We start from the raw sequence: 20,896 nt of genomic DNA, 5'->3' as shown, positions 1-20,896 counted from the left end.
CTGACCAACATTGTGAAACTCCATCTCTACTAAAAATACAAAAACTAGCCAGGCATAGTGGTGCATGCCTGTAATCCCAGCTACTCAGGAAGCTGAGGAAAGAGAATCGCTTGAAACCGGGAGGCAAAGGTTGCAGCGAGCCAAGATGGTGCCACTGCCTGGGCAACAGAGCGAGACTCTGTCTCAATAGGAGAGGTAGAGGGAAAGTGGGAGGGAGAGGGAGAGGGGGAGGGGAAGAAGGAGGAGGAGGAGGAAGAGGAGGAGGAGGAAGGAAGGAAGGAAGGAAGGAAGGAAGGAAGGAAGGAAGGAAGGAAGGAAGGAAGGAAGGAAGGAAGGAAGGAAGGAAGGATGGATCTCCAGGCACAGTGGCTCACGCCTGTAATCCCAGCACTTTGGGAGGCCGAGGAGGGTGGATCACCTTAGGTCAGGAGTTTGAGACCAGCCTGGCCAACATGGTGAAACCCCGTCTCTACTAAAAATACAAAAATGAGCCAGGCGTGGTGGCAGGTGCCTGTAATCTCGGCTACTCAAGAGGCTGAGGCAGGAGAATCGCTTGAACCCAGGAGATGGAGGTTGCAGTGAGCAGAGATCGTGTCATTTCACTCCAGCCTGGGTGAAAGAGCAAAACTCTGTCTCAAAAAAATAAATAAATAAACTGTCAACAGAGTAAACAGGCAACCTACAGAATGGGAAAAATATTTGCAAACTATACATTTGACGAAGGTCTAATATCAAGAATCTATAAGGAACTCAAATGAACAGGCAAAAATCAACCCCCTAAAAAATGGACATGAACAGATAGATACTTCTCATAAAAAGACACTCACACAGCCAACAAGCATATGAGAAAAAATGCTCAATATCACTATCATTATAGAAATGCAAATCAAAACCACAATGAGATACTATCTCACACCAGTCGAATGGCTATTAGTAAAAAGTCAAAAAATAACAGATGCTGGCAAGGTTGCAGAGAAAAAGGAATGCTTATACACTGCTGGTGGGAATGTAAATTAATTCAGCCACTGTGAAAAGCAGTCTGGAGATTTCTCAAAGAACTTAAAATAGAACTATCATTTGATCCAGCAATCTCATTACTGGGTATATACCCAAAGGAATATAAATGGTTCTACCATAAAGACACAAGTACACGTATGTTCATTGTAGCACTAGTCACAGTAGCAAAGACATGAAATCAACATAAATGCCCCTCGATGGTAGGCTGAATTAAAAGAATGTGGTACATACACACCATGGAATGCCATACAGCTATTTTTTTAAAAAACGAGATCCTGGCCTTTGCAGCACATGGGTGGAGCTGCAGGCCACTATCGTAAGCAAATTAACACAGGAACAGAAAACCAAATGCCATGTGTTCTCACATACAAGTGGGAGCTAAACATCAAGTACACAAGGACACAAAGAAAGGAGCAATAAGGCTGGGCACGGTGGCTCATGCCCGTAATCCCAGCATTTTGGGAGGCCGAGGCGGGCAGATCACCTGAGGTCAGAAGTTCGAGACCAGCCTGATCAACATGGAGAAACCCCATCTCCACTAAAAATACAAAATTAGCCAGGCATGGTGGCATATGCCTGTAATCCCAGCTACTCGGGAGGCTGAAGCAGGAAAATCACTTGACCCCAGGAGGTGGAGGTTGCAGTGAGCCAAGATCACACCATTGCACTCTTCAGCCTGGAAAACAAGAGCAAAACTCCATCTCAAAAAAAAAAGAGGAGGAGGAAGCAATAGACCAATGGACACAGGGGCCTATTTGAGGGTGGAGGGTGGAAGGACGGTGAGGATTGAAAAACTACCTATCAAGTATTATACGGATTACCTGAGTGACAAAATTATCTGTGCACCAAACCCTCACAACACATAATTCACCCATGTAACAAACCCATACGTGTAACCCTTGAGTCTAAAATAAAAGCTGCAAAAAAAAAAGAGAGAGAGAGAGAGAAGAGAAATATAGTAATTTTATGTACTTACGTATTTTTTAAGATAAAAGTTACACAAGTACACAATCAAAATTTTAAGCCATAAGAGAGGCTATAAATGAAAAGGAAAACACTTCTTATCTTCATTCCCACTCCCAACCCCCAAACTCTTCATTCTAAGACAAAACGTATTGTACTAGGACTGTCCTCGAGTTCTGTAGAACATTGGATGACTCCATAGGAGTTATCCCCGTATCCTAGGAACATGTCTCCATGTGACAGCTGTGTGCTGGAGAATCGTGACCTGGGGGTTGCCGAAAGTCCCCATCTACCACCAAAAGAAAGAAAAAAATGCCTATCAGGGTATCTGCAAATCCCACCCCCAAAGCCACTCTTTAAGAGCCTTCTGGAGGCTCCCTGTCTCTGTGGGGTTAAGTTATGAAGTTGGCTGGGAAGCATGACTCACAGTCAACACGCTATCACACATTCCTGTTCCTGGAACCCCACCTACGAGGAGCCTCTAGAACTGTGCTCTCTAATAGCCACTAGATACATATGACTATTCAAATCTCAATTAGTTAACATTTAAAATTCAGCTAAACCGTGAAGTCTAGCACCCCCTTTCCTGCACCCCCCCTCACGATTCCTGGGCAGCCACTGATCCTATGTACATGGGGTTGACCCCAGCTGTCCAGAGGCACAGATGGAAAGAAACTGGAAGGTATCACAGTGCCTAGAGTCAACTCAGCCCCCAGGACTCTCCTTTTAAATCTTTCTGCCACATCTCAACTGGCATTTTTGTTGAAGATGAACCACTTAGGACCTCACCAGGAGTCCAGAGTGGTGTGAGTACAACCGAGCAAGCCAAGCAAGAAAGGAGCCCCTGTGAGGAAGAGCTCCCACCCACCAAACCCAAACCCATTTCTCTTCCACGTCTTGAGCCATATACAGCTTTCAGGACCCTGTGCCAAGACCCCGACAAGCTCAGGATCTTCTTCCAAAGTCAGAGCTAAAACAGCCTCAGCCCCAAACCACAGCCGGAATCACATGTCCAGACCAGCACTGAACACGCCCATCTGCCGGCAGAACAAAAGAACACCTTCCCCCGGGTGCTCAAATCCATCTGCACAAGTAGCCCACAGGGATTCCAGCTTTATCAGAAAAGTCACGCTGGGCCCTTCGGTAAGGATTTGCTGAGAAGAGAGGGCACCGCACCCCCCGACAACAAACCAAAACAGCCCTAGGACACCCTGAGCAAAAGAGAAATTTCCCAGAGCTTCTCCTGGCAGGAATGTATCTAAATTGCCACCCAAAAAAATCCCAGAATAACAGTGATTCCCCCACTGGTTCAAAAACACCAACAACGCAGCAAGCTAGCTTGAACTTCAAGCTGCCACATGCTATAATGAGTGTGTGGCTAAATACCTTTCACGAAATCTAAAATAAGCCACACAATATCTCCTCTCAGCAACTCAAGCATACACATGCACACACTCAACTGAGTGTTTTCACGGCAAATGAAATATACCCTGTGAAAAGTTCCTCTGAAACTTGTCTTCTGAATTTTCATACCAGCCAAGTGAGTTTCACAGAAGGCGAGAAATACAGAAGCAAGTTTTTGCCCTTTTTTGCCCTCCTTCCCCGCTCTCTTCTCCTCCTTCATGCCCTGCCTACTGCCCTCCCACTCCAGGCAAATGAGCTCTGCCAGAGACAGCAGCCTGGGCATCTTTCACAGCTCAGAGTTCACTAGCCGCACAAGCCCGGGGCCACCTGGACCAATGAGGAGAGGGAGTGAGTTTAATCGTGCTGACCAGCATCCCAGGGGCCTCCCCTCAGGGTTCGTAGAAGGAAGGAGCAGTTGGAGCGGTTCAAGCAGACCTGGAAGCAGGCTTTGGTTGCCCCCCTCCCTCGCAAGGCAGCAGATTGTGAGCCTGGGTTCCCGGAAATGAAGAAGCCTGCCCTCGGCTACCATCCAGGAGGAGGGGGAAAGCCTGGCAAGCTTCAGGTCCTTCTATGCCAGTGAAGCACACAGTGGACCAAGCGCAGTGCCTGTGGACAGCAGCTCCAGCCTGTCGCAGGCCCAGCCCAGAAAGCTGCACCCTAGCCATAAACTTCTTTAGTGATTTATGGGCTTCTTATAAAGCAAATGGCCAAGAAAGGGAAAATCTTCAGGTTTATCAGTTACCAACATCCAGTTGCCATGAGGAAATAGGAAACAGCCTACATGAGGACCAGCAGGAGCTCAAAGCAAAGGCCAAGAAAACAGAGAGGATGGGCCAGGCACCGGTAGCTCACACCTGTAACTCCAGCACTTTGGGAGGCCAAAGCAGTGGATCACTTAAGCCCAAGAGTGGTCTCAAGACCAGCCTGGGCAACAGGGTGAAATCCTGTCTCTACTGGAAAAAAAAAAAAAAAAATCAGCTGGGCATAGTATTGCTCACCTGTAGTCCCAGCTACTGGGGAGGCTGAGGTGAGAAGATCACCTGAAGCCACTAAGTTGAGGCTGCAGTGAGCCATGATCATGGCACTGCACTCCAGCCTGGGGGACCAGGGTGAGACCCTGTCTCAAAAGAAAAGTAAGAGGGTGGTGGAGCAGAGGTGTCATTTTGGCGAAGTTCCAATCAAGTGCAAGTTCAGGGACCCCATATCTGGTCCACAAACTAGTTCCCAAGGGTTTAGCCAGAGCCCTGACTCAGGTCACATTGGGAACATCAGCTTTCTGCTGGGCAACCAGGGGAAACAAGACCCCAAAGCATCTGTCAGTCAGTGAGTCTGTCTGTCTGTCTGTGTCTACAAGAAGCCAGCTCTTGGCTCGAGCAGCCCTCCCCAAGGAGGCTAGATACAGAGGCCCTCCCGCGAAAGGGACTCACATATGTGTTCAGTTTGTCCATATAATATTGGCCCATGCAGAGTTTCTAAAGTTTGAAATCATTGCCAGCATTTAAAGATCAAGAGAAGGATTACACTTTAAAAAAAAAAAAAAAAATCCAGATCATTGATTCTCTTGAGCAATCAGCTCTCTGGCTCCACTGGGTTAACCTTCTGGCCAGAGCCGGGTCATGGCTGTCCCTTTGCAGCTGGGCATATGCCCTCCACAGTCCCCCACTCTCCACTGTCTCCCGACGCTGGAGCCCCAGTTTCAGGCCATTCATTGCAGCTGTGGCTATAGCCTTAATACACACTCCCAGCCGGCTTCCCTGTGTGTGATGCCCCTGGCCCCATAGGCAATGGGCTGTGGCCTTACCCTAATGCATCTGAGCCAAGGCTGTAGCCTGGGGGCATAAAGGGGCCATGGCAGTCCCAGTGCCCCCCAACTGGAGGGCACAGGCTACTGGGGGGTTCAGAGGAGTGTGTAGGAGAGGATTTTACCTGAGGACCCTATGTTCTGCCCCCCAGAAAGAGGAGGCTGCAGATTGGTCTGTCAACACCAATACTGGCCTTGGTGGAGGCTGGCAGGCCTGTATCCTTGCCAATCCAGTCAGGAGGAGCCACATGCAAACCCAAGGGAGGCTTCCACGGCCAGCTCTGCTGCAGAGGCTGCCCAGAGAACCTCCAGACACACACTCAGCGCGCCAAGGCTGCAGGAGCAGCAGCACCCCAGAGAAGCAGGACCTGATGTTGATGACATTGATGGCCAGGCTCAGTGGTATTGGGAGCCCAGGGACAGCAGAGGGGTCTCCCTTATGGGACAGGGGTTATCATCCTGAAGCCCCCCACTTTCTCAATCAGGGTCTCTGAAAAGAAGTGAATGGAACCATCAAAGGGTGTAACGGGGAGGGGGTAATGGGAACTCATTACCCAGGTATTTAAACTGCTCTTAGAGACCAGTTAAACCCACGAATGTAGCTCTTACTGTGTCCTCAGGTTTGGAGCACTATTTGGAACTTGTGAGTGTCAGGATATTAGGCAGCATTCCTTTAGGTGTCATCAGGGCTTAGAGCAGGATGGGCCTTCAGCAATCATCTGATGGGCGTCTCTTCCATCAACAGAGAAATGAAGCCCAAGAGGTCAAAAAATGCATATAGGGGGCCAGAGCTAGTGACCAGCAGAACCAGAACTAAAAGCCAGGAGCCCTGACTTCCGACTCAGCCCTTCCCACTGCCCCACACTGCTGCCATCACCTGGAAAGGAAATGGAGCAATGGTGTAGGCAACTAAATTCTTACTCGATTGAGCCCAGATTTCTTTTTTTCTTTTTTTTTTTTTTCTCACTCTGTCGCCCAGGCTGGAGTGCAGTGGTGCGATCTCGGCTCACTGCAACCTCCGCCTCCCGGGTTCAAGCGATTCTCCTGCCTCAGCCTTCTGAGTAGCTGGGACTACAGGCGCCTGACATCACGACCAGCTAATTTTTGTATTTTCAGTAGAGATGGGGTTTCACCATGTTGGCCAGGCTGGTCTTGAACTCCTGACCTCAAGTGATCCACCCTCTTTGGCCTCCCAAAGTGCTGGGAATACAGGTGCGAGCCACCGTGCCCAGGCCCCAGATTTATTTTAAGTGCTGCCCTTTTTTCTGAAACTCGAGCTGTCCAGAGCCTTTCCACACAAGTTTCCTGGAAACCTCCAGGGCCTAGTCATGGCTCTGATCCACATTAGGGGTTGGGTGACCTGTAGCCAAATGGTGCCGGGTATTCTTTCCAAAGGAGACCTGGGGCCGCAGGGCAGCAGGAGAATCAGAGCCCCATTCATGAGAGAAAGCAAAGAGTTCCACCAGGGGTCCAGCAGGATGAGGAAGGCCAGGTTGAAGGGCATCAGGTGGAGTGAGGGAGGGCAGGGCTCCAGGGGGCACCATTCCCACTGTCATCTAAGAACTAGACCCCCTGGAGCTGTGCCGGGCACAGACTGTACAACTATACATAGTGGCCTTACCAGGAATGAGTAGGTGGCATGCATCAAACAAATATTGCTTTGGACAGCATGGGAGTGTATGTGGTTCACCCACATTGGTCAGTGACTAAGCGGCACAGAATATTGCAAGTGGACTTCAAAAGATGAAATCAGGGCAGATACCAGCTAGATGTTCTTTGCTAATTTGTAGGCTCACACTGATCTGTGGATTTAAATGTATAGTTCACTTTACCAGATCATAAGTATGATTTTAAAGTCTTAATTTCTTAATTGCAAGACAAATCTGAGAAAGAATGCATAGGGAAATATCTGTGAGACATTAAAGCCTTTTTTTTTTTTTTTTAAATTGAGATGGAGTCTCACTCTTGTTGCCCAGGCTGGAGTGCAGTGGCGGGATCTCGGCTCGCCGCAACCTCCACCTCCCTGGTTCAAGCAATTCTTCTGCCTCAGCCTCCAGAGTAGCTGGGAGTACAGGCGCCTGCCACCACGCCCAGCTAATTTTTGTATTTTTAGTAGAGACAGGATCTCGCCATGTTGGCCAGGCTGGTCTCGAACTCCTGACCTCAGGTGATCCACCCGCCTCGGCCTCCCAAAGTGCTGGGGATTACAGGTGTGAGCCACAGCATCCGGCCGAGACATTAAAGCCTTTTTGTAAGTCCTGGTCATTCCTCCTTCCTAGCCAAGCCACAGCTCAGCCCCTGCTGAATCAATGCCATCCACTGTGCCCTGGGGAAGGAAGGACCACCACTCTGAGAAGTCATTGTTTGAGTTTCAACAAAGAATTTTTTTTAAACCATAAGGAGACAATAGCCCAGAAAGCCAGCTTTCATTTAGAAAGAAAAAGGCCTTCTAAATTCCAAAGTTTCCTTTTTTGATGTGAAGAGTAAAGCTTGAGATCTTAGTCCAAAATTATACTACAAACCATAGATGAAAAATACAAGATTTGATGTCAAGGTAGAGTTCTCTTGAGACTGAAGAGAAAAATAAATAAAAATGTAAATACAGGCAGAAAATAGTGAGGTCTAGGTCTCTGCGAAGGAGAAAAGCAGCGACTTACCATCCTGGGCTTGAAAGAAACTCTGTAATCTGAGGGCAAGCCCAATGCCTCCGAGGTTTGTGTCCCAGGTGCAGAAACGACCTCCTGCATTCAGGATGGTGTCCACCGTGGACAGGGGCACAGCGGGGCTACAGTGGAGGCACTCATCATCTAGAGTCTATGTTGGTGAGCAGGACAGCCAGAGACAGCTGAGTTCATGGTCAGGACTCAGTAATGCTGACAGAATCAGGAAGCACAGAATACTCATGGTGGAAACAAGAACAGATTGTCATCAGTGGCAGCAAACATAGCCTGAAGCCAGGTCTGGCCAGCTGAGACCCAGCCCTCGCAGAGGCCACCCAGAGATTAGCAGGAAAGGCCACCCAGGGACCAGACCAGACCAGTCATGCCCCAGTGGGTCACAGCAATGGCCTGGACAACCACACCAAGACCCGAGGCTTCCCTGCCTCTGCCCTGGTGGCAGCCCAGAGAGAAGAGAAATCTCTAAGAGGAGGTTACAAGAAGGCACAAAAAGAGACTAATTTAAGCCAAAAGGGACCAAGTCTTAAACCAGAAGAAGCTAAAATAAATTTTATTGGCACGATCAAGGGTTTCTGCCATCAGAGGAATGGGAGCTGGAGAGGAGATCAAATCTGTTCTAGATAATGGTATCTATTTGGCTTACTGAGACTGTCATAGGTAAACTGCAAGGCTGCCATAGTTTTAGAATGGAAATGCACCAGACAACATAATTCTTACAGAATACCCTTTCCAGTAGCTTTTGGGAAATGACCCAGCTATAACACTACCTTAGGTATGAGCAAGGTGCCAGCTTGAACTACCTGTCCCCATCTAGTTACTCAATCTGGGAAGGGCAGTCACCCTATCCATGCCTGGGTCACTGCTGCAGAGTGAGCTGGGTGGCTCCCAAAGATAGGTGTCAGAGGTGGAAGCCGTACTCATGCCTGCCTGCTCCTTTTTGAACTTACTCCCCAGCCACCAGGCAAATGCCCAGGAGCTCTGCAGAGCATCCCAGTCAGGCCTCTTGCCCACACCTTGCCCAGGCATTGGCTGCCACCTTGGCCCAGTTACACCAGTAGGAAGAGAGCGGGGTGGGGAACTCAGAAGGTCACCACAGTAACCCAGATAATCCACTCATGCTGCAAAAATAGAAAGCAGCCTCCAGGCCAGAGGCATTCTAGGGTGGAGGGTGCCCTTTGAATTTTTTTAGTGAACTTGGGTAAAATCTCCTGGGAAGTCACTCCGCAAGGATTTTAAGGATTACCTAGAATGTTCAATAAATGTTCATTGATTGATGCTCTTAATGTTCTTTGAGCTTTTAAGTAGAAACTGTTATTTCAAGGTAAGTCATCTTGTTTTCAGTTTCTTGGGATTACTGTGTAGGGACTAGCGATTGACAAATTCTTACACATTTTCCTGTAATTTCAAAAGTGTTTGCTCTTCACATTATGTGTGATATGGTTTGGATTTGTGCCCCCACCCAAATCTCATGTCAAATTATAATCCCCAGTGTTGGAGGTGGGGCCTGGTGGGAGGCGACTGGATCATGGAGGCAGACTTCCCCCTTGCTGTTCCTCATGATAGTGAGTTCTCATGAGATCTGGTTGTTTAAAAGGGTGTGGTACCTTACCCGCCTCTCTCTTCTTTCTGCTCCAGCCATGTAAGACGTGCTTGCTTCCCCTTCACCTTCCGCCATGACTGTAAGTTTCCTGAGGCCTTCCCAGCCATGCTTCCTGTACAGCCTGCAAAACCATGAGCCAATTAAACCTCTTTATAAATTACCCAGTCTCAGGTAGTTCTTTATAGCAGTGTGAGAATGCACTAATACAACGTGTGTGTGTGTGTGTGTGTGTGTGTGTGTGTGTGTGTGTGTGTTCTCTTAAATTGCTCAGGCATATATGTCCTGAAAAGGCTGTATTTTCCACCGTGGCTAAGCTGACTGTGGCCCAGCCCCGGTGCTGGTGGGAACTCAGGCTCCTGCTCTCTGAGAAGGGAAGACCTAAGCAGGCAGGAGGAGCCAAGACAGCAGCTGCCTGAAAGCAGCGGCTCTTTCAAGGACAGTCTTCAAGGTCCCAAATCCACAACAGGGAGGCAGAGAGGGAGGAGAGAGCACTAAAAAAGAAAGTAATCAAGTATGAAGATCATCCTCCGTGGCTTTAATTCTATTTTCCCACTTCCAAAGCAAACGGATGTACCAGTTTGCTTCTCAGGGCTGAGTGTGGTTAATACAACATTCCACAGCTCTCCACCCTCACCCCTGCCCTGCCAGGCCCGCAGGTGGGGAAACCGTGCAATTTATTGTCATATATATAGAATGTATATATACAATACATACAATTCATTCTTTATACACTATACACACACCATGTATATATACACACAATATATATACACACACACACTATATACTATGAATTGTTACTATATATACACATATATATTTAAAGCTTAAATATCTCCTGGGCCTTGAGCAGGGGAGACTGATAGGTCTTCCCTTGCATTGATCTGAAATCCATTCCTCTGTTACATGACATATATCCCCAGGAACTGAACATAACAAAGCACCAAGTTTCTTCTTTTCCACAGGATGAAACCTTGAGATAACTAAAAACTGCACTGACACCTTCCCTGAGTTTCTGTTTTCTATCCCAAATGTCCCTGGTTCCATTGCTCGTACACCTCATCACCATTCAGTATAGTTGCGGCCATCTTTTAAAATGCGGTGCTCAAGGACTCAACACACTGCTCAATCAGTGAATATTGCAGTTCTGTCAGCTCCCATTTGCCAGATGCTATAGTTTTGTATATAAAACCTAAGATTCTACTAACAGTTTGGGTAGCCTCATGGCATTCTTTTTTCTTTTAATCCATTTTACCAACCCTACTCTCTAGTGTATGCAGGATGCTTAATAAATGCAGGATGCTTAATAAATGATTTTTTTTTTTTTACACAGAGTCTCATTCTGTCACCAAGGCTGGAGTGCAATGGCACGATCTCTGCCCACTGCAACCTCCCCACCCCCGGGGTTCAAGCGATTCTCCTGCCTCAGCCTCCCAAGTAGCTGGAATTACAGGCGCCTGCCACCACGCCTGGCTAATTTTTGTATTTTTAGTAAAGAGGGGGTTTCACCATCTTGGCCAGGCTGGTCTTGAACTCCTGACCTTGTGATCCACCTGCCTCGGCCTTCCACCACACCTGGCCAATAAATGACTCTTAATTAAATGAATAGGTAGAATGAGTGCTTGGTACACGTTGAGCTTTCTGTTGACTCACTTTTTTTTTTTTTCTGAGACAGAGTCTCACTCTGTCGCCAGGCAGTGGCGCAATCTCGGCTCACTGCAACCTCCACCTGGCCAGGTCCAAGCAATTCTCCTGCCTCAGCCAGGATGGTCCCGATCTCTTGACCTCGTGATCCGCCTGCCTCTGCCTCCCAAGGTGCTGGGATTACAGGGATTACAGGCCGGCCTAGACTCACTTTTAAAATATGTGCATTTCAGAATAGATAGTGTTGATGTTGCACAACAATGTCATGTAATTAATGCTATTGAATTGTACATTTAAAAATGGGAAATGGGGCCAGGAGTAATCCCAGCACTTTGGGAGGCCAAGGTGGGTAGATCATTTGAGGTCAGGAGTTCAAGACCAGCCTGGCCAACATGGCAAAACCCCGCCTCTAATAAAAATACAAAAATTACTTGGGTGTGGTGGGAGGCACCTGTAATCCCAGCTACTTGAGAGGCTGAGGCAGGAGAATCACTTGAACATGGGAAGTGGAGGCTGCAGTGAGCCAAGATCGTGCCACCGCACTCCAGCCTGGGCAACAGAGTGGGACTCTGTCTCAAAAAATAAAAATAAACGGCTGGGCACGGTGGCTCACGCCTGTAAAACCCAGCACTTTGGGAGGCCAAGGCGGCCGGATCACGAGGTTAGGAAATCAAGACCATCCTGGCTAACACAGTGAAACCCTGTCTCTACTAAAAATACAAAAACTTAGGCGGGCGTGGTGGTGGATGTCTGTAGTCCCAGCTACTCAGGAGGCTGAGGCAGAAGAATGGTGTGAACCTGGGAGGCAGAGCTTGCAGTGAGCCGAGATTGTGTCACTGCACTCCAGACTGGGCGACAGAGCGAGACTCTGTCTCAAAAAAAAAAAAAAAAAAAAAAAAGAAATAATAAAATAAAAATAATTTTAAAAATAAAAATAGGAAATCGTAAATTTTATGGTATGTTTATCTAATCACAATAAAAAAATACCCAAAAACATGTTGCACAAATATTTCTCTTGACACATCTTTCATCCCTTCCTGATGTAGCTAGGTATTAGCAGAACTATGTATAGGACCTGACATTTATCCCAGTAAAATTCCATCTTACTATGTTGAGCCTATAAATTAAACTTTTGTTCATTCTGATTTCTGTCATCCAGCATATTCCTGTCCCTTCCTCCCTGATTGTGTCATTCATAACTTGATGACGATGCCTTCTGTGGTCAAGATGCCAACAAATACGTTGACTGGGTTGCTGGCTCTCAAGTTGTCATGCAGCTAGTTAGCTGAAGAGGCAGGACTAGAATGGGGCCAACAAACGCCACCCAGTGCTTTGCACCATTCCACACTAGCTCTGAGATGCCTGAACCCCCCCACCCCAAGCCAAGAGCCAGAATACATCCTGGCACAGCCACACAGCTACAGAGGCACTGCATAGGACTGACCATCCCCATACAGGGTCAGAAGGAACCGTTCTTACTCAGAGGCCCAGGAAGCCCTCACAATGTTAGGTTCATGATGTTCTAGTGTACAAGATGAGATTTATGAATGAAATTTATAAATGCTTAAATGCTTGTACTCAAAGGGGGTGAGGTGAATATAATATATATAATACGGCACTTCTCAAACCTTAGCATGAGCTTTTTCAAACACATAGCCAAGCCCTATACCCAGAGTTTTCTGGTTCAGCGAGTGTCTTAGTCCATTTTGTGTTGCTTTAACTAAAATACCTGAAACTAAGTGATTTGCAAAGAACTGAAACTTACTTTCTCTTACTTTCATCCCAGTTCTGGAAGCTGAGAAGTCCAAGATTAAGGCACCAACAGGTTCAATTACCAGACGAGAGACGTTGTCTGTTTCCAAGATGGTGCCTCGTTGCTGCATCCTCCAGAGGGCAGGAATGCTATTTCCTCACACAGTGGACGGTGGAGGGCAAACCAGCACGAAGTCCTCTATGAGGGAGGACCCTCATGGCCTAATCGCCTCTTAAAGGCTCCACCTCTTAACACTATCACATGGTCCATTAAGTTTCAACACCTGATTTTTGGAGAAGACACATTCAAACCATAACACGAGGTCTAAGGTAGAGCCCAAGAATTTCCATTTCCAACAAGTCCACCGGCGACGCTGATGTTGCTGATTCAAGGGACTACATTTTGAGAACAATTAGTATAAGGAATTCATATCAACCTCATTCGAGGGACTCCATTTGAGAACAATCAGTGTAAGGAATTCCTATCAATCTGCAGGAAGATTCTGGGCTTCCGAGGTTTCCAAAACCCTTTTCCAGAGGGTTCACAGCACTATAGAAGTCGGCTCCAGATACCGCCAAGAGAATCTGCCTTTCTCACAAATCCTGAAGTCACGCCAGATCTCCGGTTTGGGGTGGGTTACATAATACCTCCTGGAGGCACAGGTGGTAAGACAATGATTCACAGGGACAAGACAAAAGAAACAACCCTCCCCACCAGCAGTACCTAAAGCTTTGTGATTTACATACAGATAACAGAGCCAACACTCCTTCTTTCCTCCTCCCCCCACAAAAAGTAAAGGAAAGTATTAGGATTGCTCCTCTCCTTTTTGGTACTCACCCTCAGGCAGTATATTGTCCTTTTGAGATTTCAAGCTGAACCTGATGCTTATTTTAAAGCTAATTTCATCTACATGAGAATGATGGAGAAAATTAGCTTTGCCTGCAGCTAATTTTCCCTATAGACCTGGTCTGGGTCTCTCTGTGAGCTCCCAACCTGAGATGATGAGCTCAGGAGGATGACAGAGAAGCTCATTGCCTTTGCTGTTCACTAGTCTCCAAACTCAGGGAGGAGGTCCAGATGGTGGTGATGATGATGATGATGATGCCGAAAATTTGTATCAAATACTTAAAACGTGCCAGGCACTGTTCTTATTTCATCCTTACAACAATGCAGTGGGTTAAGGCTGCTATGATCACCAGTTAATAGCCAGGGCAGCTGGAGCTAAGAATGATTATGTATCTTGCCCAAGGACACCTGCTATGGGCAGAATGGGGCACCCCTCCCCCAAAATTCGTATGTTGAAATCCTACCTCCAGCAGCTCAGAATGTACTGTTATTCAGAGAGATAGGGTCTTTACAGAGGTAATCAAATTAAAATGAGGTCACTAGGGTGAGCTCAAATCTAATCTGACTGGTGTCCTTATAAAAGCGGGAAATTGGGAGACAGACATGTATTAATAGAAAGAGGAAATGATATGAAAAGACAGTAAGGCCCAGGCACAGTGGCTCATGTCTGTAATCCCAGCACTGTGGGAAGCCAAGGCTTGAGTCCAGGAGCTGGAGACTGACCTGGGCAACATGGCAAAACTGCATCTCTACAAAAAAATACAAAAATTAGCCCGGCATGGTGACAAATGCCTATAGACCCACCTACTAGGGAGGCTGAAGAGGGAGGATCAACTGAGCCCAGGGAGGTTGAGGGTGTAGTGAGCTGTGATTGCACCACTGCACTCCAGCCTGGGGGACAGAGTGAGACTGTCTCCAAAAGAAGATGAAAGAGAGGAGGAGGAGAGGAAACAAGAGGAGGGAAGAGGAAGGGAGGGGAGGGGAGGGAGGGGAGACACAGGGAGAAGATGGCCATCTATGAGCCAAGAAGAGAGGCCTGGAACATATCTGTCCCTCATGGTCCTCAAAAGGAACCAACCTGACAAGCACCTTGATTTGCCTCCTAACTCCAGAACTGTGAGACAACAAATTTCTCCTGCTGAAGCCCCTCGGTCTGTGGTACCTTGTTATGGCAGCCCTAGCAAACGAATGCAACACCCAACCCTTATTCAAACCAGATGCAACTGCTTCCACTGGTGGACTCTGGGGTGACTGTCACGCCACCTGGCCGAGAGAGCTCAGCAGCTGCTCCATTCAGGTCCTGACTAGGACCTGCAGCCAGTTTTGGCACCAAAACTACAGGCATCAAAGACGGGAGGACTCAGGCCCATTACTTATTCATAGTCGTCCCACACATCCTATCCACCCCATCCCATGTCTTCTCCTTCCTGCTAGCTGCCTTCCCCAGCTGGTTCCTTGGGCCACTGATAGCCACCCCACTTCCCCAAGGCCCTTACCTGACCTGGAATACCCCGGAGACCTTGTTCCCATGAAGACAACCCCCTCTGCTTCTCAACCTTTCTGCTGAACGCACCATCCACCTCCTGCTTCCGCAAGGAGAGGCTGCTTATTGTCCCACACGTCCAGGACCCAGGGCAAGAAGACAGAGAAGATATGCTTCCTGCTCCCAGTTGCTTCCAGGACATTAGCTTCCACCCTTGGCTTTTTCTCTTCTGACATTCCTCTTTCCAGACCATGCCTTACCTCCATTGAGAACTTTGGCACTCACCATCGTCTTAAGAGATTTTAACATCCGTGTGAAGAACTCATCCAACATCCCAGGTTCAAAGATCCTCAACCACCAGGACTTTCACCTCCACTCCATCCACCCATGTTCATGGCTCACCCACGCCTACACCATCTCCCTGAACCACCCCACCGCTGACATAATAAATCGTGGTTTTGTGCACTTTGACCTCACTTCCACCATCCCTGCTCCCTGCCCTTCCCTCCAGTTCCAGCAAAAACCTGCATTTCCACCACCAAGCCAGGCCTCTTCTCTCCCCTCCCCTGGGTTCCTTCCCCACCCCCAGGAGTGAGCTGGCTACCAGTTCTCTCCCATCAGCCTTCCGTCTGTCTTCGCCGTTTTCTCTATATAGATCTTTTCCATCAGTATTTAAAGTCAGCCAAATCTCTCTCATCTTTAAAGAGAATTCCATATGTATAAAATTTTTTCTGGATGAATATATAAGAAATTGATCATAACTGTTACCTTTGGACAGGGAGAGATGAGGGAGTCTGAAAAGTACAGAATTTTACTTTTCATTTTATCTATTTGCTATAGTGTTTGATTTTTTTACCACATACATTAATATTTTTATTAAAAATAGCAAATAAGACCTGGCACGGTGGCTCACACCTGTAATCTCAGCACTTTGGGAGGCCAAGGCAGGTGGATCACTTAAGGTCAAGAGTTCAAGACCAGCCTGGCCAACATGGTGAAACTCTGTCTGTACTAAAAATACAAAAATTAGCTGGGTGTGGTGGTGCATGCTTTTAATACCAGCTACTTGGGAGGCTGAGGAGGGAGGTGGGGGTTGCAGTGAGCTGAGATCGCGCCACTATACTCCAGCCTAGGCAACAGAGCAAGACTCCGTCTCAAAAAAAAAAAAAAAAAAAAAGCAAATAAATAAAAGACAATGATGTAACAACCTCTTCTCCCTTAGATGAAGCCCTCCCTTGGGTCAGCTTTGGCTCAAGTGGTTACTTCCTCATGCCAGACTCTCCGTCTGTCTAACCCCTGTGCTGGGGTTTGCATCCTGGAGGTGCTTTCTGATCTTTTAAAAAAACAAAAGTCCTCCCTCGACCCATCCTTCTGCTGCTCGGAGTCATGCCCTTTGCAGTCGGCTGCACTCTCTGCCTCCACTTCCTGGCCTCACACTTGTTCCTCACCCACTGAGACCCGGCTGTTTCATGCCACATCCCGCTGAAATGTACCAGCTGCAAAAGGCACTCATCATCGTCGTCACTAAATCCAGGGCTTGTACCTCCTGATCCTCCCTGATGGTCTTGTGGCATCTGGTGCCACTGACCACGCCCTTCTTCAACTACTCTGCGGCAGGCTGGCTCTCCCACTTCTTGCTCTAGATGATTCTAGATGATGCTGGTGTTTCCCAAGGGACCAACCTCAACCTTCCCCTCAAGCACCAAAAGAGTTCATCTTCACCCAACTTGTGGTTGAGTAGGATATGCTGAAGACTCCACACCCAGCCTCTGGGCTCCACCTCTCCTTATCTAACACCCACTGGTCATTTTCTCAGTTAACAGGTCCTCTCCCTCCACATGCCCCAAGCCTGCCCACTTTTGCCACCACTGCCCACAATGATGAGTCACCCTTGACTCTTCCCCCACCTTCTCTTCCACACACCCCACTACTGTCCCCATGCCTCTGAGTTTATGGCTAAGCATTTCCATGACATGCCCTCTCCTCTGCCTTAGTCCTACTGTCACTGCCTTAGGGTTCAGGCCTAGCCCACCTCTCTCCTACATGAATGCAACAGCCGACTGCCCTCGATGGCTCCAGAACTGTCCCGCTCAGATCTGTCCTCCCCACCAGCTGCCAGAGTGGAAAGTAAAATGGTATGGCTATTTATTTGAAAATGCAAAATCAGCCAGGCGCAGTGGCTCACACCTATAATCCCAGCACTTTGGGAGGCCAAGGCGGGCAGACCACAAGGTCAGGAGTTCAAGACTAGTCTGGCTTAATATGGTGAAACCCTGACTCTACTAGAACTACAGAAATTAGCCAGCTGTGGTGGCACACACCTGCAGTCCCAACTACTCAGGAGGTTGAGGCAGGAGAATCACTTGAACCCGGGAGACAGAAGTTGCAGTGAGCCAAACTCGCACTACTACACTCCAGCCTGGGCGACAGAGTGAGACTACGTCTCAAAAAAAAAAAAAAAAAGCTAAATTTGGCTTAAGATTGCTCACTGCCAACCTACAACTAAGACCCGTCCATCTCACTCACCTCCAATAAAGGCTGAGTTCATCTCACAGTTCATAAGCCCTCCAGGACCTGGCCTTGTCTATGATCCAGCCTGATTTCCTACCACTCTCCACCTCAACTGCTAAGCTCTAGGTTTCCAGAAAATCTGACTTGACAAAACACCCTCTGCCATTTCACACCTCGACAGGCTCCCTGGGGACATTTGCAGGACCCCAGGGGCAACAGTGCAAATGAGGTCCATGTGTACCATGTGTCTGAATACCACAATTTTTTTTTTTTTTTTTTTTTGAGACAGAGTCTCACTCTGTAGCCCACGCTGGAGTACAGTGGCGCCATCTCTGCTCACTGCAAGTTCTGCCTCCTGGGTTCACGCCATTCTCCTGCCTCGGCCTCCCGAGTAGCTGGGACTACAGGCGCCCGCCACCACGCCCGGCTAATTTTTTTGTATTTTTAGTAGAGACGGGGTTTCACCGTGTTAGCCAGGACGGTCTCGATCTCCTGACCTTGTGATCCGCCCGCCTAGACCTCCCAAAGTGCTGGGATTACAGGCATGAGCCACTGCGCCCGGCCCTGAATACTACAATCTTTAAATCAAGCTAACAATCTGTTCAATAAAATATTTCCTTTTAAAAATTGAGATGTAATTTGCATACCATAAAATCCACCATTTTAAAGCACACAATTCGGTTGGTTTTTGGTATTTGGTGTCCACACGCAGACAGCCCCAGGACCCCGGAGGTCTGCCCGGGCTGTGGTTGGGTGAGCCTAGGCGCCTGTGCCTTATCCCAGCCAGGAACACACATCTTAGCCGCAGCACCCCTTTCGGTAATTCTGTTCCTCCTCCCATCACGAGAAGGGAAAGACGGGAAAAGAGATCCCCAAGCCAGTTTGTTCCTTGTGATTTGCCCTGGTAGAGAGGTTTACTGTGGGCCAACAAAAAAATGATGGGCTAAAATTTTTTTAATCATCTGCGTATTCTAGTTATTCAACTTATACTCCCCCACCCAGTGACTTCCAATCCCTTTTGCAATACACAGCAAAATACAACTCTGTCTCAGACCATATTTTTCAGATCACATTTCCCGGGGCTGTTTCAGTAAAAGAGCATTTTCCTATATGCAGAGCCCCTTTTCTTCCCGCATGTTTTCTCCCCGTTCTCCACAAGAGGGAGCCAGCAGGTCCTATTTGGGCCACTGCTTCCCTGCTCCTCACATGCCTTCTCCAACCAGGCCAAAGGAGACATGGGATCAGAACCTGGGGGCGGTAAACCCAGCCCACAGCTCTCACACTCTTGGGTGAGCAGCGCTGTGTAGAACAACAGGATTTTTCAGCAACTTATTTGAAGGGAATTAGAGGTGAACACCTGTTTCTGTTTTTTGTTTTTGTTGTTGTTTTTTGTTGTTGTTTTGAGACAGTCTCGCTCTGTCGCCCAGGCTAGAGTGCAGTGGTGTAATCTTGGCTCACTGCAACCTCTGCTCCCGGGTTCAAGTGATTCTCCTGCCTCAGCCTCCTGAGTAGCTGGGATTACAGACACACACCACCACGCCCGGCTAATTTTCGTTTTTTCAGTAGACACGGGGTTTCACCATGTTGACCAGGCTGGTCTCAAACTCCTGACCTCGTGATCCGCCCGCCTCGGCCTCCCAAAGTCCTGGGATTACAGGCGTGAGCCACCGCACCCGGCGAACACCTGTTCTTTAAAAAAAAAAGAGAGAGAGAGAGAGAGAGACAGAGGCTGGGCACGGTGGCTCACGCCTGTAATCCCAGCACTTTGGGAGGCCGAGGCAGGTGGATCACGAGGTCAGGAGATCAAGATCATCCTGGCTAACATGGTTAAACCCCGTCCCTACTAAAAATACAAAAAAAAAAAATAGCCGGACTTGGTGGCGGGCGCCTGTAGTCCCAGCTACTCGGGAGGCTGAGGCAGGAGAATGGCGTGAACTCGGGAGGCGGAGCTTGCGGTGAGCTGAGATGGCGCTACTGCACTCCAGCCTGGGTGAAAGAGTGAGACTCCATCTCAAAAAAAAAAAGAGAGAGAGAGAGCGAGGGATCTGGAAACAATAGAAAAAGCTTCCTGTTCATTGCAGTCCATAATAGCATTGTACATACATGTTTACTGAGCACAAAATGATTCCACATATATAAATGAATTGGTTTTATAAAAAAAGTATGGAAGCCATTTTTATTAGGTCTCACTTGTTGTCCAATTTTTTTTTTTGAGACAGGGTCTCACTATGTTGTCCAGGCTGGTCTCCAACTCCTGGCCTCAAGGGATCCTCCTGCCTCAGCCTCCTAAAGTGCTGGGATTACAGGAACATGCCACCACACACGACTTAAATTAATGTATTTTAATGGAACACAAAACTGATTTTTTTTTTTTTTAGACAGAGTCTCACTCTGTTGCCGGAGCTGGAGTTCAGTGACGCAATCTTGGCTCACTGCAACCTCTACCTCATGGGTTCAAGCAATTCTCCTGCCTCAGCTTCCCAACCAGCTGGAATTACAGGCACCCGCCACCAGGCCTGGCTAATTTTTTGTATTTTTAGAAGAAACGGGGTTTCGCTATATTGGCCAGGCTAGTCTCAAACTCCTGACCTCATGATGTGCCTCAGCCTCCCAAAGTGCTGGGATTACAGGCGTGAGTCACCACGCCTGACCACAAAACTGGGTTTTTAAAGTTGTTTTTTAAATATTAGACGATGTAAATGATAAGATGACTTGTTTTGTGTTCAAGAAATGGTTCTTCATGCCACACTGTAAAGCAGGTGGGATATCAGGTTAAGGAGACTGGAAGCCCTAAATATTTTTACACCAAGGACTCGTGTGGGCCAGTAAGAAGATGTACTTGGTGGCAGTGGGAAGGATGCTCTGGATTCAGGCCTCGTGACCAGGTGGGCAGCCCTGGTCCCCATGAGTGGAGGAGTGACCAGTGTTGGGTGACAAAGGCTGAAGAAAGGACACATATGTGAGACTGTGAAGGAGTAACTGACAAGGCCTGGTTCCTGACTGAAGAGGTGGAAGTGGGAAGAAATCGGAAGCAAGCTAGGCGACCAATTTGACATTGGTTGTGGTTTGAGGCAAGAGTAGCAGAGGAATGACAATTCACTCCAAAATCCGCACTTTTTTTTTTTTTTTTTTAGACGGAGTCTGGCTCTGTCGCCCAGGCTGGAGTGTAGTGGCGGGATCTCAGCTCACTGCAAGC

The 20,896-nt window shown here is 47.9% G+C and overlaps 1 pseudogene; it reads right to left on the bottom strand.

Annotated features, from left to right (window-relative positions):
• Positions 1-13,211, bottom strand: part of LOC105465164 (keratin, type I cytoskeletal 18 pseudogene) — a 116,575-nt pseudogene extending 103,364 nt beyond the window's left edge.
• Positions 13,212-20,896: the final 7,685 nt, after the last annotated feature.

The sequence above is a fragment of the Macaca nemestrina genome, chromosome 13 (genome assembly GCF_043159975.1).
Source record: "Macaca nemestrina isolate mMacNem1 chromosome 13, mMacNem.hap1, whole genome shotgun sequence".
NCBI lineage: Eukaryota > Metazoa > Chordata > Mammalia > Primates > Cercopithecidae > Macaca > Macaca nemestrina.
This window is presented reverse-complemented; position numbering and strand designations above follow the sequence as displayed.